The sequence below is a fragment of the Xyrauchen texanus genome, chromosome 48 (assembly GCF_025860055.1).
Source record: "Xyrauchen texanus isolate HMW12.3.18 chromosome 48, RBS_HiC_50CHRs, whole genome shotgun sequence".
NCBI lineage: Eukaryota > Metazoa > Chordata > Actinopteri > Cypriniformes > Catostomidae > Xyrauchen > Xyrauchen texanus.
In genome coordinates this window covers 2663092-2679509 of record NC_068323.1, presented here as the reverse complement: position 1 = coordinate 2679509, position 16418 = coordinate 2663092, and the positions used below count along the sequence as shown (strand labels likewise).

General features: G+C 37.6%; 1 pseudogene; it reads left to right on the top strand.

The window, feature by feature from the left end:
- Window positions 1-1389: 1389 nt before the first annotated feature.
- On the top strand, window positions 1390-7637 carry LOC127639465 (uncharacterized; annotated as a pseudogene).
- Window positions 7638-16418: the final 8781 nt, after the last annotated feature.

Genomic DNA, 16418 nt, shown 5'->3' with positions numbered 1-16418 from the left:
ACAATCAGTCTCGTGATGTTTATTGACCTGCAGTTTCTTCAGCTCACCAGTAGAGTTCACAATCACAAGCTTTCTAATCCACTTCAATCACATCATGACAGGTCACACATAAACAACAATACAAGTATTCAAAATAAAAGACTTATTCCTGAGGAAAGGTCACACATTTTAGAAATGAACATTTCAAAATTTTGTAGTGGTCAAGCTTTGAAGCTCCAAAAATCACAAAATCTGCATAAAAGTAATTCATAAGACACCAGTGGTTTAATCCATGTCTTCAGAAGTTATTTATTCTTCTTTGAGTGAAAACGGACCAAAATGTAAATCCTTTTTCACTGTACATCTTCCAATTGCAGTCTACAGGACTGGTCCTGATTTCAAGCTCGATTACACTTCCTAGTGCAGTTCACAGAGCACTAGATGGCGCTGGAAAATATAAATATAGGATTGAAATCATGATTGCCAAAGAGAACGCTGAGGTCAAGGTTTACTTTGAAAAGGGACTTAAATATTGATCTGTTTCTCACCCACACTTATCCAATCACTGCTGAAGATTAAACCAATGCGCTCTATTATTTATGTGCTTTTTGGAGCTTGAAAGTTCTGGTCATCATTCACTTGCATTGTTTGGACCAACGAAGCTGAAACATTCTTCTAAATATCTTAATTTGTGTCCATCAGAAGAAAGAAAGTCAAACATGTGGGTTTGCATGAGAATGAGTAAATGATGAGAGAATTTTTATTTTTGGGTGAACTGTCCCTTTAATTGTTTACTTCCCCAAGATTAGTTTGGTAGAGATTAATAATGATGTATTATAATATTTACAATCCAAAATAAACATGATAATACAACTATATAGAGGTAACACAAGACTGCCCTGAGAATTGTAATGATGTTAGACTTTTTCAGTTATACCAGTTATACCTTTGGCAGCCATAAAAAAATACTAAAACAGAATAACTTTGACAATTAAAACTAATTTGGAATGACAAATTGAATATAAAATTTAAATAAATTAAACATCCAAAACTATAATAACACTGTTTAGATATATAAACATTGTATTTAAATGTGTAGCTAAATATAATATAATCTTTTAGTCTGTGAAATGATATTTTATTTTATTATATATTGTTTTATATGATTTTAACCACATTTTATATATTAGTAAAATATTCTGCCTATTCTATGCATATTCAAATTGCATGCGTAATAAAGACATTTTCTTGTCAGCTACACATTTTTACACAACATTTGTATAGATGCTGAATGTATTTCATTTGCTCTGTACAATGACAATAAAGTTAAATCTTAAAAATAAATATTTAATCTAATGTTTTACTTTACCTTTGGAAGAATGTTCCAGATTATTGTCATCATCATTTAAAATGTGCTGTATATTTATCTTCACTTCTAGTGGTCCTGATTTTGTGCCTTCTGTGTTTGTGTACACAAAACCGAGCCAGAACCCCGAAGCAAAGTTGGAGAGGTAAGAATATTTAATTTCCCCCTCTGTTCTATTTAGTTTGTTTTTCTCTCTTGCATAACTGTACATTTCTGCTGTTTTTATTGTAGGTACCATAGGAAAAGGAGAGATGATAGACCTATAACGGCAGCAAATCCATGTGTTTCTTCTAAAACTCTGAAACAAGAATGCAGCATGGATCATTGTCCAGGTATGAATATATTTCATCTTATCTGATTGATTGTCAGGGTGTGTGTGTGCTCCTGCCAGGCATACTGCTCTAATTGCATATCTGTATATGAGTACACAGGCCCCTGGATGAGTCACTCGCCCTATGATCAATAAAGTATCTTCTCTTCTATCATGGAAAAGTTTTGAAAAATCATTGCTAAAATGTGAGAACCCCCAATTGTGAAATTGTCTGCATTGGTTGCAGCACATGCAAATTTTTCACTTTTCTTTATTAAAGCTGAAGACGACATCCCAGTTACAAAGAGGGAATATGATGACCTGAACCGGAGACATTGTCAGCTTCAGGAGGACTATGTACACCTGTGTCAGAAGTTTGAGGCACTACAAGCAGAAAATGTAAAGCTGAAAGAGGAGCTGCAGAAATCTACATTTTCCTACACAACTGTTAAGTGCAACATTGGACAATTGTTTTTTCTCACCGGACTGACCTCCGTGCTCTTTGAATGGCTAGTTACAAAAATAACAGGCAGCTTAGAAAGAATTATCCAAAAACTTACACTAGAAGACCACCTGTTGGTTATATTGATGAAATTAAGGTTGGGTCTATGTAATACTGACTTGGCATATAGATTTAAAGTATCAAAAACCACGATTTCAAATATTTTGCGGAGCTGGGTCCCTGGTATGGCCTTGGTCCTTAAGCCACTCATTAAATGGCCAAGTAAGGGCGCAATACTTAAAAATATGCCAAAAACATTCAAGCTGAACTTTAAAACTGCCGGTGCATAATAGACTGCACAGAAATTTTCATAGCTAGACCCAGTAATCTGACTGCTAGGGCCCAGACATGGTCAAATTATAAACACAACAACACAATTAAATATTTAATCGGCATCACTCCAGCTGGTGCAATTTCATTTCTATCTCCTGGGTGGGGTGGACGGGTTTCAGACAAGCAGATCACAAAAGAGTCAGGTTTCTTAGAACTTTTGGAGCCTAGGGATGAGGTTTTAGCCGACAGGGATTTCTCATCAGAGACGAGCTTGCAGCTTATGGTGCAACCCTTCAGTATCCCTCATTTCACAAAAGGAAAAAAGCAGCTTTCTGCACAGGAAGTGGACACATCTAGACAACTTTCTCGTGTGAGAATCCATGTGGAGCGAAGTTATTGGTCGGTGGAAAAACTTTAAGATTTTGCAAACAGTTATTCCAGTGTCGCAGGTTAACATGCTAGACGATGTTGTGACTGTATGTGGTACCCTCACAAACCTCTGTAAGAGTGTTGTTTCCAAATGAGTAACACATTACCATGTATTAGTTTTAACGTGATTTACATTTGTAAAACCTATTTACTGTACATGAAACATAATGCATTATAATAAACCTCCCAACATTGGCTGCCACTGGTGTGTATAATGTACTTCCCCCAAGATTATCTCAACAACTCACAGTGCTTTTCAATTTCATTTGTAATTGTTATTAGTAGTTTAATTGCAATGTATGCAAGCAACATAGTTACTATTAAAGTACTATAGCATTACAAAATAAAACTTTAAACAGAAGTGCGTCAACACACAGCAATCAATAACAACAACATAAAATGTAAGGAAAAGGATAAATTTAGGTCTGGGTGAAGAATAAGAATAAATGTAGGAAAGAATGATGGAAAATATATTAAACTCATTAAATATCGAGAATAAAGTCATTATAATGCGAGATTAAACTTAAAAGGTTTTTTCTCGAAACACAACGACTTTATTCTCGATATTTAATGAGTTTATTCTCAAGATTGTATTTCGACTTTTTTCTCGAAATTTAACGAGTTTAATCTCGCATTATAATGACTTTAATCTCGAGATGGTTTTATTTTTTTATTATTGCTTGGCCCTAATCCTCTTCCGTAAGTTAGCGTACTGTTAACTGTCGGGCCAAAGGTTTGTCTGAAATGGAATTAACAACTTAACGATAGCTAGGTTAAAACGTTTTGGTCTGATCACTTATCACTTACAAACCTTGCAAAGTAACTTGGTTGAGCAACCGAATCATTTCACTACATCTTACTTGATAACTCTGTGTATGTGGCAAATTATCTATGTATCCTTCTATCTATTCTAGATTAATGGAAAGATCACATAATTATTGTCATTGTCATGTTTTACAGCATCCTACACATTTTCAGTTCAAGCCTGATGCAGATCAATACTGCCTGGATGGGTGGTTCGAATGTCCCTGCTGCAGTTTTATGACTAAAGAGAAATTATCATTTTCTATTCATCTTGAGAACCATATAAGTCATGCAGTGGAGCATGGAGGTATGGTGGGAGCATATCTCTAGATATTGATACATTTTTGTGGTTTTAAATCACAAATATGTTTGTATAATCTAAATATGTACTTGCATCTAAAAACGAAGACAAACAAGATGAGCTGTAGTTTCTTGAATTAGAAACTACACTGAAGTAGGGCAGGGCTAATATGGCAAAAAAATAAAATCTTGATTTTTCCTTTTCAGAATGATTGACCGATTCCTTTTCGATTTCTTTAAATGTTTAACTAGTCAACGTAAAAATCACATAGCCCTACACTGAAGTGATGACAATGTTGTTACGTTTATTTATCTATTTCTGTGTTTTGTTAAACTTACTGTGTTCACTCTGCACTGTTGATAACTTAGTTGCTATAATTTTGCAGGTTACTTCATCTCAAAATGCAACAAACTGTGCAGGACCGTTTGTGGGCCCAGCCATAAAAAATACATTTCTGTGTTCGAGCCCACCATTTCCTACTACAGCAGTCTTGGTCGAGTCATGGTTACCTATGATGCCAAAACAATTTCTTGGCATTGTCCTTGTGCTAAACCAAGGCAGTCATGCCTTCACAAAAATGTTGCAAAGTGGCACCTATTTGAAGTGGACAGGGCACTATTCCGGAAAACCAGAAGTGTGGAGGAGGATAGTATTGCACAACATTTTCCCACCAATGTGGAAGGTTTTGAGGCAGAGGAAGGAGCCCAGTACCCACCCGAAGGACAGAATCTGTCTCGGATGGTTAGCAGTGACGTGCGGTGATGTCTTAAAGAGGCTAGGCACTGAGTTATGAAAGCCAGATTACCTGATTTATTGTTTAAGCTAATAATACGTAATAACAGTGAACGTTACACACAAGCGCGGCATATCAAGAAATGTACAAATCAGGATGTATATCGTGTACTCTCTCTCTCTCTCTCTCACGCACACACACACACACACACACACACACGTTATGCATTTATCAAGATCCTTCAAAACCTTTACCTTTTCATTGTGGTAGGATATATTCAGCTTCCTTTGCTCGTCAAGTGCAAGGTCGATCCGAGATTTTCCAAAGGTTTTCAGTGTAATTTGACACTGGATGTGAGTGAATGTTTTGATTTTGAATTTGGCGGGGATTAGGCATGTACGCTAGCTGTGGTGTAATGACGTTAGCTACGCAAATGTACAGGAATATCTCGATTTAAATTGGTCCATGTCTGATACGTAATGGAGATGATTACGGGCATAACATATTTACGTCAAAAGGCACAGCAGATTTGTGCTTTTTGCCGTACATGTTAAAGAATACAGGATCGAAGTGCGCATGCGCAACATGGGTTTTCCGCTTGTCGTCTGCAATGAATGGACCGTAAAAGCACTGCTTATTCTACCATATGTTTTTAGTTGATTATGCGTAACTGCTACATTTGTCATCATAACGTCGAAACAATTGGAATAACACACATATTGCATATATAAATCACAAGAATAAAAAGTAAAAATACAAATACAAATACAAGTTTATTATTTAATAAACATTTTATTTTAGAATTTTGGCAGGGTAGGCAGTGCCTAGTTTGCCTACCCAGACCGCACGTCAGTGATGGTTAGGTACATCTTTGATAAAAAGAAACTACCTGCAGTCATCCCTTCAGATGTGTTAAACTCTTGTAATTTTCCTCTGAGCTTCACACCATCTGAAGCCTTTTGCACAGAATGTTCTGAGGTAATTCCACTAAGTGAACCATTGATCATCACATCAAAGGCCAAAATCCTGACGATGACCAATGTCATAGAAGGTTTGCTATGTTTTCTTTAAATTTATCATTAATTCAACATTTAATTCCTGTTTACATGTACTGTTAAGTGTTGAAGACCATGATTGTCAGGGTCTTCCTCTCCACTTGTAGGCTTATTAACATCTCCATGCACTCATTTTAGTGTTTAATGTATTAGGGTTGTACCATAAAGCTGTGACAAAAAAAATTGGTAACCTCTTTACTGGCACTTGCTTTTGGTAGGAATATCAATGTACAGGAAACAGTGCTACAGATGTGGCATGGTATATCGATATCAGGAGTGGTGTGATGGTATCTATAATTTTGATGACCACATACTTCTGTTGATACACTTGTGCCATTTTCTGCGCAACAATCTCCAGGTAAAGAACCATGTTGTATTGAATTTGTCGTATAAAACAACAACAACAAAGAATTTGTCATGAATATGTATTGTAAAGTCTACGTAATATGACCTCTATTTGGCAGACTCACCAGGCTGTAGGAAGTGTAATTGAGGTCTTGGAGAGGACCTCGGGTAAAGCCTTTCCTTCAAAAACAAGGATCCTGCATGCCTACTTGAGTTTTGAGGCACTGTCCGACCACATCTACACTTTTGCATGCGTAACGTGTGGTTACCATCCAGTGTCCATCGTAATGGACCTTCATAAGAAGGGTGTTTTTAGTATGCCTGGTAAGTCCACACATTTAATTATTTTTTTTTACTCGTTTGTTATGTCATGTACATTGCATGTCCAACTTGGGTAAGACTTGTTTTTTAGTGAGCAGCAATGAGGAACCACCAGAGGATTTTGATGGAAAGGTGAATGCTGAAGATTTCTGGGAGTGTGTTTCTCTGGAAATGATCAGCCGTGGCTTAGTTCCAAGTGAGTATGATTCCCTGATACAGCTGGTATCACATATTAGTGTTTGCTTTCTTTACTATGGAATTATGATAAAATATTCTATTAACAATTTCTTATTCAAAGACAATAAGGCAAACCCCTTTGTGGTTCGTCCGAGCTACCATAACTGGGCTCCATGGATTGGTCCTCACACAAGAAGCGGGAATCATCTTCTCAATACAGAATATCAGAAGGTGCATTCTCCTTATAGTGTGAAGGAGGAATCCGAGTTTACCCTCACAGAGGACCGGCTAACAGATGAGCTTCTAAAACTCAAGGTATTTGACTCATTAAATCATTTACTGTGAGCTAAGTCAGTTAATATATGTGTATTACTGAATCATACTATGTGTTAATTATTCAAATATGCTAATGTTCATTATAGATAGAGGCAGTTAAAATTCAACATCAGAGCTGAGAGCCCACGGGACTTCACAGACCTTTTGTTTTCAATGAAACATTTTCCAAATATTTCATTGTATGACTTTGCCAGAGGGTTGGCAACACACACTAACATTAGAAAACCCGAAACCTTCCATCCTCATGGGGGCAGGCTGCTACAGCCTACAGAGGAAAACATTCAGCTTGCAAATTCTGGGCAGATAAAAGTGAACTTACCGTGGCTACTCACAGAAAAGCCACCCTATAACAGGATCATCTGATCATTATGCCCTATATGATCGTTTCCATGAGGCTAATTCTAAGGACGCCAGGGATACCTTGCGCAAGGTGGAGCTGGTCCCGGAGTTGTGTGGTTGGCTCAATAGTCAGTGTGCCGAACAGCTCTTCTCTGGAATGAGAAAAAATAACCATTTTCTCAATATGATGACTCCCTCCTCACACATCTTTCTGATGCGAAACATCTTGCATCACAACAACAGCAACAAAAACTCCAGAACCATAGAGAACATGAAGACGAGACTGGGCATGGGAGTGGACATAGTGTTAAATTCCAATGGTCAGACAGTGTTGGGTATGTATTCCACCCTCATTCTTCAGTCTTAGTGGTAATGATATGATTGTGAATATTATATATTTATATATGTGTGTGTTTTTATTAAGGTGAGGATGTTTGTTTATGTGTGTTTTAGGTGTAGCCATGGCTGTGAATTCTCAATCCTTCTCTTTTGATACTGCAGCAACTGGTGAGTAATGAGGGACTTATTCTGCTCTTCTATTGTCAAGTTCTTCATTTTGTTTTTCTGTATGACAGAATGCTTATTTTATGGGTTTATAGGAACACTTAGTCATTTTCTGTTTTAGTTTCAGCAGAGTCAGTGCCCAAGCCATCGTCGCTCGCTGCTCCCAGTCCAGCGTCGCTCGCTGCTCCCAGTCCAGCGTCCCCCGCTGCGCCCAGTCCAGCGTCCCCCGCTGCGCCCAGTCCAGCGTCCCTCGGCTTCTCAGGACTGAGTAAACCCTGGGAAAAAGAATTGAATCCTATCCAGGACAAATTGGTAAGCTAATTATTAAAATGTGATATGTTTGTCAAGTCTCACGCTATTATCCGACAGTTAGTTATGGGTGTAACCGATATTTGATCTATGATCTGTACAGGTTACACCCCACATTGCTCATGTTACCCACTCTGTAATTGATGTTAAGAAAGAAAAAATGCTCTTGACTGAATAACTTTAGAAGCTTTTAACAAAGAATGCCATGTCTTTTGCTCTTTTACTAATAATAGTAATTTTCAGCTCAGCTATGTTCTGGACACGAGACGGCCTGGAGCGGAAATTATTATAAAAGAAGGGCCCACATGTCTCACCCGTGAAGAGTTTTGGAGCCTAGGGTTACAAAGATACATGGATTCCCAGGTGAGTAGTGGGAAGTTTGTTCAAAATAGGAGGGGGAAAGCCCTGTTTGTATTAGTTTTTAATGTTTAATGATAGTCTTTTATATTTTATTTGGTTGTTTGTTTGTAGATTGGGAATGCCTGCTTTAAATTGATCCATGAAGCAGCTCAGCAACACGTATGTAACTTCTATATATGTATTAAATATTCACAAGACCAAAGCCTAAATTAAACATAATTTATCAGTTACTATATTCTTTCATATTATTGTCTACTCTCAAAGTAGTTATACACTTTTTACTTTATAATATATTTACTTAATTTTTTTACTTTAGGGAAAAGACATATATATAGAGAACATGTACGTAGTTCCTACATGGAAGCATACACCAAATAACGTGGTTGTCAACTTTCCAGTAAGTATGCAAAAAGAACAATATGTATGTGGTTCCAAAAATTTAGATCTGCATAATGACAAGACATTTGATTAATGTTAGGAGGATGTTGACATGAAAGACTTGTTGGTATGGACAGACTCAATTGGGCCAGATCACTTTGTTCTCTGTGTAAGGGATTGGTACTGTTCCAAGATACTAGATTGTACATGTAGTGGTTATTATTAAATCATGTAAATTCAAATTGTGAATTCCATATTTATTTATTTTTCTAACGACTTGTACAATGTTGTGTATCTTTTACCAAATACCACATTATAGGTCATGAAGCCACTCATGAGAGAGATGTTCTTTTTAGACTCACATTACACATTGCATGAGTCTAGATTTGGTGATGCTGATTACAGAGCGATTTTTGGGTTCACAAAGGAGGCATACTATTTGACATGTTCATATAGCAATTTATACTTTGGCTATGATATGAACTGATATGTTTCGGCTACGTTCTTATAGCCTGAACTGATATATTTCGGCTACGTTCTTATAGCCTGAACTGATATGTTTCAGCTACGTTCTTATAGCCTGTACTGATATATTTCAGCTACGTTCTTATAGCCTGAACTGATATGTTTCAGCTAGGTTCTTATAGCCTGTACTGATATGTTTCGGCTACGTTCTTATAGCCTGAACTGATATATTTCGGCTACGTTCTTATAGCCTGAACTGATATGTTTCAGCTAGGTTCTTATAGCCTGTACTGATATGTTTCGGCTACATTCTTATAGCCTGTACTGATATATTTCGGCTACGTTCTTATAGCCTGAACTGATATGTTTCAGCTAGGTTCTTATAGCCTGTACTGATATGTTTCGGCTACGTTCTTATAGCCTGTACTGATATATTTCAGCTACGTTCTTATAGCCTGAACTGATATGTTTCGGCTACGTTCTTATAGCCTGAACTGATATGTTTCGGCTACGTTCTTATAGCCTGAACTGATATGTTTCAGCTACGTTCTTATAGCCTGAACTGATATGTTTCGGCTACGTTCTTATAGCCTGTACTGATATATTTCAGCTACGTTCTTATAGCCTGAACTGATATGTTTCGGCTACGTTCTTATAGCCTGAACTGATATGTTTCGGCTACGTTCTTATAGCCTGTACTGATATATTTCGGCTACGTTCTTATAGCCTGAACTGATATGTTTCAGCTAGGTTCTTATAGCCTGTACTGATATGTTTCGGCTACGTTCTTATAGCCTGTACTGATATATTTCAGCTACGTTCTTATAGCCTGAACTGATATGTTTCGGCTACGTTCTTATAGCCTGAACTGATATATTTCGGCTACGTTCTTATAGCCTGAACTGATATGTTTCAGCTACGTTCTTATAGCCTGAACTGATATATTTCGGCTACGTTCTTATAGCCTGTACTGATATGTTTCGGCTACGTTCTTATAGCCTGTACTGATATGTTTCGGCTACGTTCTTATAGCCTGTACTGATATGTTTCGGCTACGTTCTTATAGCCTGAACTGATATGTTTCGGCTACGTTCTTATAGCCTGAACTGATATATTTCGGCTACGTTCTTATAGCCTGTACTGATATGTTTCGGCTACTTTCTTATAGCCTGAACTGATATATTTCGGCTACGTTCTTATAGCCTGTACTGATATGTTTCGGCTACGTTCTTATAGCCTGAACTGATATATTTCGGCTACGTTCTTATAGCCTGAACTGATATATTTCGGCTACGTTCTTATAGCCTGTACTGATATGTTTCGGCTACGTTCTTATAGCCTGAACTGATATATTTCGACTACGTTCTTATAGCCTGTACTGATATATTTCGCCACGTTCTTATAGCCTGAACTGATATATTTCGACTACGTTCTTATAGCCTGAACTGATATGTTTCGACTACGTTCTTATAGCCTGTACTGATATATTTCGACTACGTTCTTATAGCCTGTACTGATATATTTCGCTACGTTCTTATAGCCTGAACTGATATGTTTCGGCTACGTTCTTATAGCCTGTACTGATATATTTCGGCTACGTTCTTATAGCCTGTACTGATATATTTCGGCTACGTTCTTATAGCCTGAACTGATATGTTTCGGCTACGTTCTTATAGCCTGTACTGATATATTTCGGCTACGTTCTTATAGCCTGAACTGATATATTTCGGCTACGTTCTTATAGCCTGAACTGATATATTTCGGCTACGTTCTTATAGCCTGAACTGATATATTTCGGCTACGTTCTTATAGCCTGTACTGATATATTTCGGCTACGTTCTTATAGCCTGTACTGATATATTTCGGCTACGTTCTTATAGCCTGTACTGATATATTTCGGCTACGTTCTTATAGCCTGTACTGATATATTTCGGCTACGTTCTTATAGCCTGAACTGATATGTTTCGACTCACGTTCTTATAGCCTGTACTGATATATTTCGACTACGTTCTTATAGCCTGAACTGATATATTTCGCTACGTTCTTATAGCCTGAACTGATATATTTCGGCTACGTTCTTATAGCCTGTACTGATATATTTCGGCTACGTTCTTATAGCCTGTACTGATATATTTCGGCTACGTTCTTATAGCCTGTACTGATATATTTCGGCTACGTTCTTATAGCCTGAACTGATATGTTTCAGCTACGTTCTTATAGCCTGTACTGATATGTTTCGCCACGCTCTTATAGCCTGAACTGATATGTTTCGCTCACGTTCTTATAGCCTGTACTGATATATTTCGGCTACGTTCTTATAGCCTGTACTGATATATTTCGCTACGTTCTTATAGCCTGTACTGATATATTTCGCCACGTTCTTATAGCCTGTACTGATATATTTCGCTACGTTCTTATAGCCTGAACTGATATATTTCGCCACGTTCTTATAGCCTGAACTGATATATTTCGCCACGCTCTTATAGCCTGAATTGATATATTTCGGCTACGCTCTTATAGCCTGAACTGATATATTTCGGCTACGCTCTTATAGCCTGAACTGATATATTTCGCCACGCTCTTATAGCCTGAACTGATATATTTCGCCACGCTCTTATAGCCTGTACTGATATATTTCGCCACGCTCTTATAGCCTGTACTGATATATTTCGCCACGCTCTTATAGCCTGAACTGATATATTTCGCTACGCTCTTATAGCCTGAACTGATATATTTCAGCTACGCTCTTATAGCCTGTACTGATATATTTCGCCACGTTCTTATAGCCTGTACTGATATATTTCGCTACGTTCTTATAGCCTGTACTGATATATTTCGCTACGCTCTTATAGCCTGAACTGATATATTTCGCCACGCTCTTATAGCCTGTACTGATATATTTCGCTACGCTCTTATAGCCTGTACTGATATGTTTCGCTACGCTCTTATAGCCTGTACTGATATGTTTCGACTACGTTCTTATAGCCTGAACTGATATATTTCAGCTACGCTCTTATAGCCTGAACTGATATGTTTCGCTACGCTCTTATAGCCTGAACTGATATGTTTCGACTACGCTCTTATAGCCTGAACTGATATATTTCGCCACGCTCTTATAGCCTGTACTGATATATTTCGGCTACGCTCTTATAGCCTGAACTGATATGTTTCGCTACGCTCTTATAGCCTGAACTGATATGTTTCGCCACGCTCTTATAGCCTGAACTGATATATTTCGCCACGCTCTTATAGCCTGTACTGATATATTTCGCCACGTTCTTATAGCCTGTACTGATATGTTTCGACTCACGTTCTTATAGCCTGAACTGATATATTTCGACTACGTTCTTATAGCCTGTACTGATATATTTCGCCACGCTCTTATAGCCTGTACTGATATGTTTCGACTCACGTTCTCTATAGCCTGTACTGATATATTTCGGCTACGTTCTTATGTAGCCTGTACTGATATATTTCGACTCACGCTCTTATAGCCTGTACTGATATATTTCGCCACGCTCTTATAGCCTGTACTGATATATTTCGCCACGCTCTTATAGCCTGTACTGATATATTTCGCCACGTTCTTATAGCCTGAACTGATATATTTCGACTCACGTTCTTATAGCCTGAACTGATATATTTCGCTACGCTCTTATAGCCTGTACTGATATATTTGCTCGTCTATAGCCTGAACTGATATATTTCGCTCGCTTATAGCCTGAACTGATATATTTCGGCTACGTTCTTATAGCCTGTACTGATATATTTCGCCTACGCTCTTATAGCCTGAACTGATATATTTCGCTACGTTCTTATAGCCTGTACTGATATATTTCGCTACGTTCTTATAGCCTGTACTGATATATTTCGCTACGTTCTTATAGCCTGTACTGATATATTTCGGCTACGTTCTTATAGCCTGTACTGATATATTTCGCCACGCTCTTATAGCCTGTACTGATATATTTCGCCACGCTCTTATAGCCTGTACTGATATATTTCGCCACGCTCTTATAGCCTGAACTGATATATTTCGCCACGCTCTTATAGCCTGAACTGATATATTTCAGCTCACGCTCTTATAGCCTGAACTGATATATTTCGCCACGCTCTTATAGCCTGAACTGATATATTTCGCCACGTTCTTATAGCCTGTAACTGATATATTTCGCCACGCTCTTATAGCCTGAACTGATATATTTCGCCACGCTCTTATAGCCTGTACTGATATATTTCAGCTACGTTCTTATAGCCTGTACTGATATATTTCAGCTACGTTCTTATAGCCTGAACTGATATGTTTCAGCTACGTTCTTATAGCCTGTACTGATATATTTTCGACTCACGTTCTTATAGCCTGTACTGATATATTTCGACTACGTTCTTATAGCCTGAACTGATATATTTCGGCTACGTTCTTATAGCCTGTACTGATATATTTCGACTCACGTTCTTATAGCCCTGATACTGCCACGTTTATAGCCTGTACTGTATATTCGCTACGCTCTTATAGCCTGTACTGATATATTTCGCTACGTTCTTATAGCCTGAACTGATATATTTCGCTACGTTCTTATAGCCTGTACTGATATATTTCGCTCACGTTCTTATAGCCTGTACTGATATGTTTACGGCTACGTTCTTATAGCCTGAACTGATATATTTCGACTACGTTCTTATAGCCTGTACTGATATATTTCGCTACGTTCTTATAGCCTGAACTGATATATTTCGCTCACGTTCTTATAGCCTGTACTGATATATTTCGCCACGTTCTTATAGCCTGTACTGATATATTTCGACTCACGTTCTTATAGCCTGTACTGATATATTTCGCCACGCTCTTATAGCCTGTACTGATATATTTCGCTACGTTCTTATAGCCTGAACTGATATATTTCGCCTACGTTCTTATAGCCTGTACTGATATATTTCGCTCACGCTCTTATAGCCTGTACTGATATATTTTCGGCTCACGTTCTTATAGCCTGAACTGATATATTTCGGCTACGTTCTTATAGCCTGTACTGATATATTTCGGCTACGTTCTTATAGCCTGAACTGATATATTTCGGCTACGTTCTTATAGCCTGTACTGATATATTTCGGCTACGTTCTTATAGCCTGTACTGATATATTTCGGCTACGTTCTTATAGCCTGAACTGATATATTTCGGCTACGTTCTTATAGCCTGTACTGATATATTTCGGCTACGTTCTTATCCTTTTATTTTTTTTCTGTAGAAATCTTGCACAAAAAATGTATCCTGGGAGCTGGACTGAAAAGACTGGACATGATATTGCGGTGATTAATAAATGCATATTTAGCTACTCCAAACAAATATTATTATATCCCATATTCTGCATATCATAGATGTCATAATGTAACCGAGATGGTAATGCTTTCATCTATTTGACATGTATGTTACCTTTTTTGTTGCTTTTAGAGATTGCCACACCAGATCTGTGGAAATGACTGTGGGATTTTCATGCTTATGGTAAGGTCAGTTTATTTGGCAAGTATGTACAAGTTTCTGTCAACATTGTGATTAATTTTTTCTGTCTTTTATATTTCAGTATACCCTTTGCATTGTGACAGGTGTGGGGTTTGACTTCGAGGAGGTTAGTTGATTTAAAAAAAAAAAAAATGTAAAAGGAAATTTCTCACTTTACATGTTGTCTGAGTGCACACTCTTCATCTTGAAGAAAATGGATACATTATGAACTAAAGATTCTCCTCATCACTGTCACACATCTTTCAGATGGACATGCCTTCCATTCAAAAGTGGTGGTGTCTCCTTCTGATGGAGCGCTTCAAAATAGAAGGGTATGACACCACTAAACAATATGTGTACCGGTATATTAATTTCTGTAACTTTTGCTGGTTTTAATACCTTGTGCTGTTTTTTTATTACATTTGTTATGTTTTCATTTACAGTCTATTGTTAATTTTGTGCCTTGGCTTATTTATTAAAATCGCCATGTTCACTAGATATGAATAATGACTATCATCCATTTAGCTTCATGTAGGTAAGGTAAATAGGTAATGTTTACAATAGTTTCCTCACTCTGTATGCAGCTGCAACTATATGGTACCATGGTCACAATTGTTTATAGGTATTGCATTAATTTTTGTGTACAAACAGACTGGAGCTACCTTCCACTCAATCAGACATTTGTGTATGCTTTTGCCTATGCAGTGCTTTAGATTAATCTTCTTAATGTTTGAAAGGCATGGTCAGCGGTTTGCCTTCTGGACTGATGAGGCCAGAAGCTTGGTCCAAGGAACTCTTCAGCCTGTCTACAGAGTGCCAAGACAGAAAGCGATCTCTGAGAAAGTCCCAGCCCACATTGAAGCTGTCAATGTCCGCACAGCTGAAGAAAAGAAACTAGTGGACTTTATTGTGAAGTTACAGGGATCTGAGGAACATTTGGTGGTACTTTAACAATGTTCACATTTATTCATCTTTAAAGACTAACTCATAGTAAAGATTCTCCAAGGGCCGATGTTTTAATTAGGGAAAACATTAACATATTTTTTTAACTATGCTGCAAATTATTGTATCGTTATCTTAAATGTATCAATTCCTTAAATAATTGTTTTTGTACCATGGTTTGACCCTAGGGTGTACTCAACAGAAGGGGAAGCCAGAGATTAACTGTTTTTTATGTGTGGGGATCTACTCAGGCAGGCATGCAACACTGCTGCAGCACATTCACTCAACACCCGGGATCATACGATCTAATCTAATGATACGGTCACATGACTAATTAGGAAGTGATAAATGTTTGCTGCCTGCAAGGCATACTTTTGCTGTGTTGATGCTGGACACTTGTGTGAGTTGGGCTCCCTTTTTTTTTTTTGCAGGTATAACTGGTCATTGTAGAACATGTTTAATCACTGCTATTGAATTTTAATATTTATTTATTTTTTTAAGGGTAATTTTAGAAGCGTGTGCTTACTCTTCACGGAGGACACAGGCTTCTGTCTGGGGGTTTAACCTATATGCGATCACCCCCAGTGTGACTCGAGATGTTGGGCTGCACTGGTAAATGCCTCAATATGTACATTTTCCATTGAATGTTTTATACTTGCATTTGAAACAAGTTTTAATGACTTTCTCTGTCT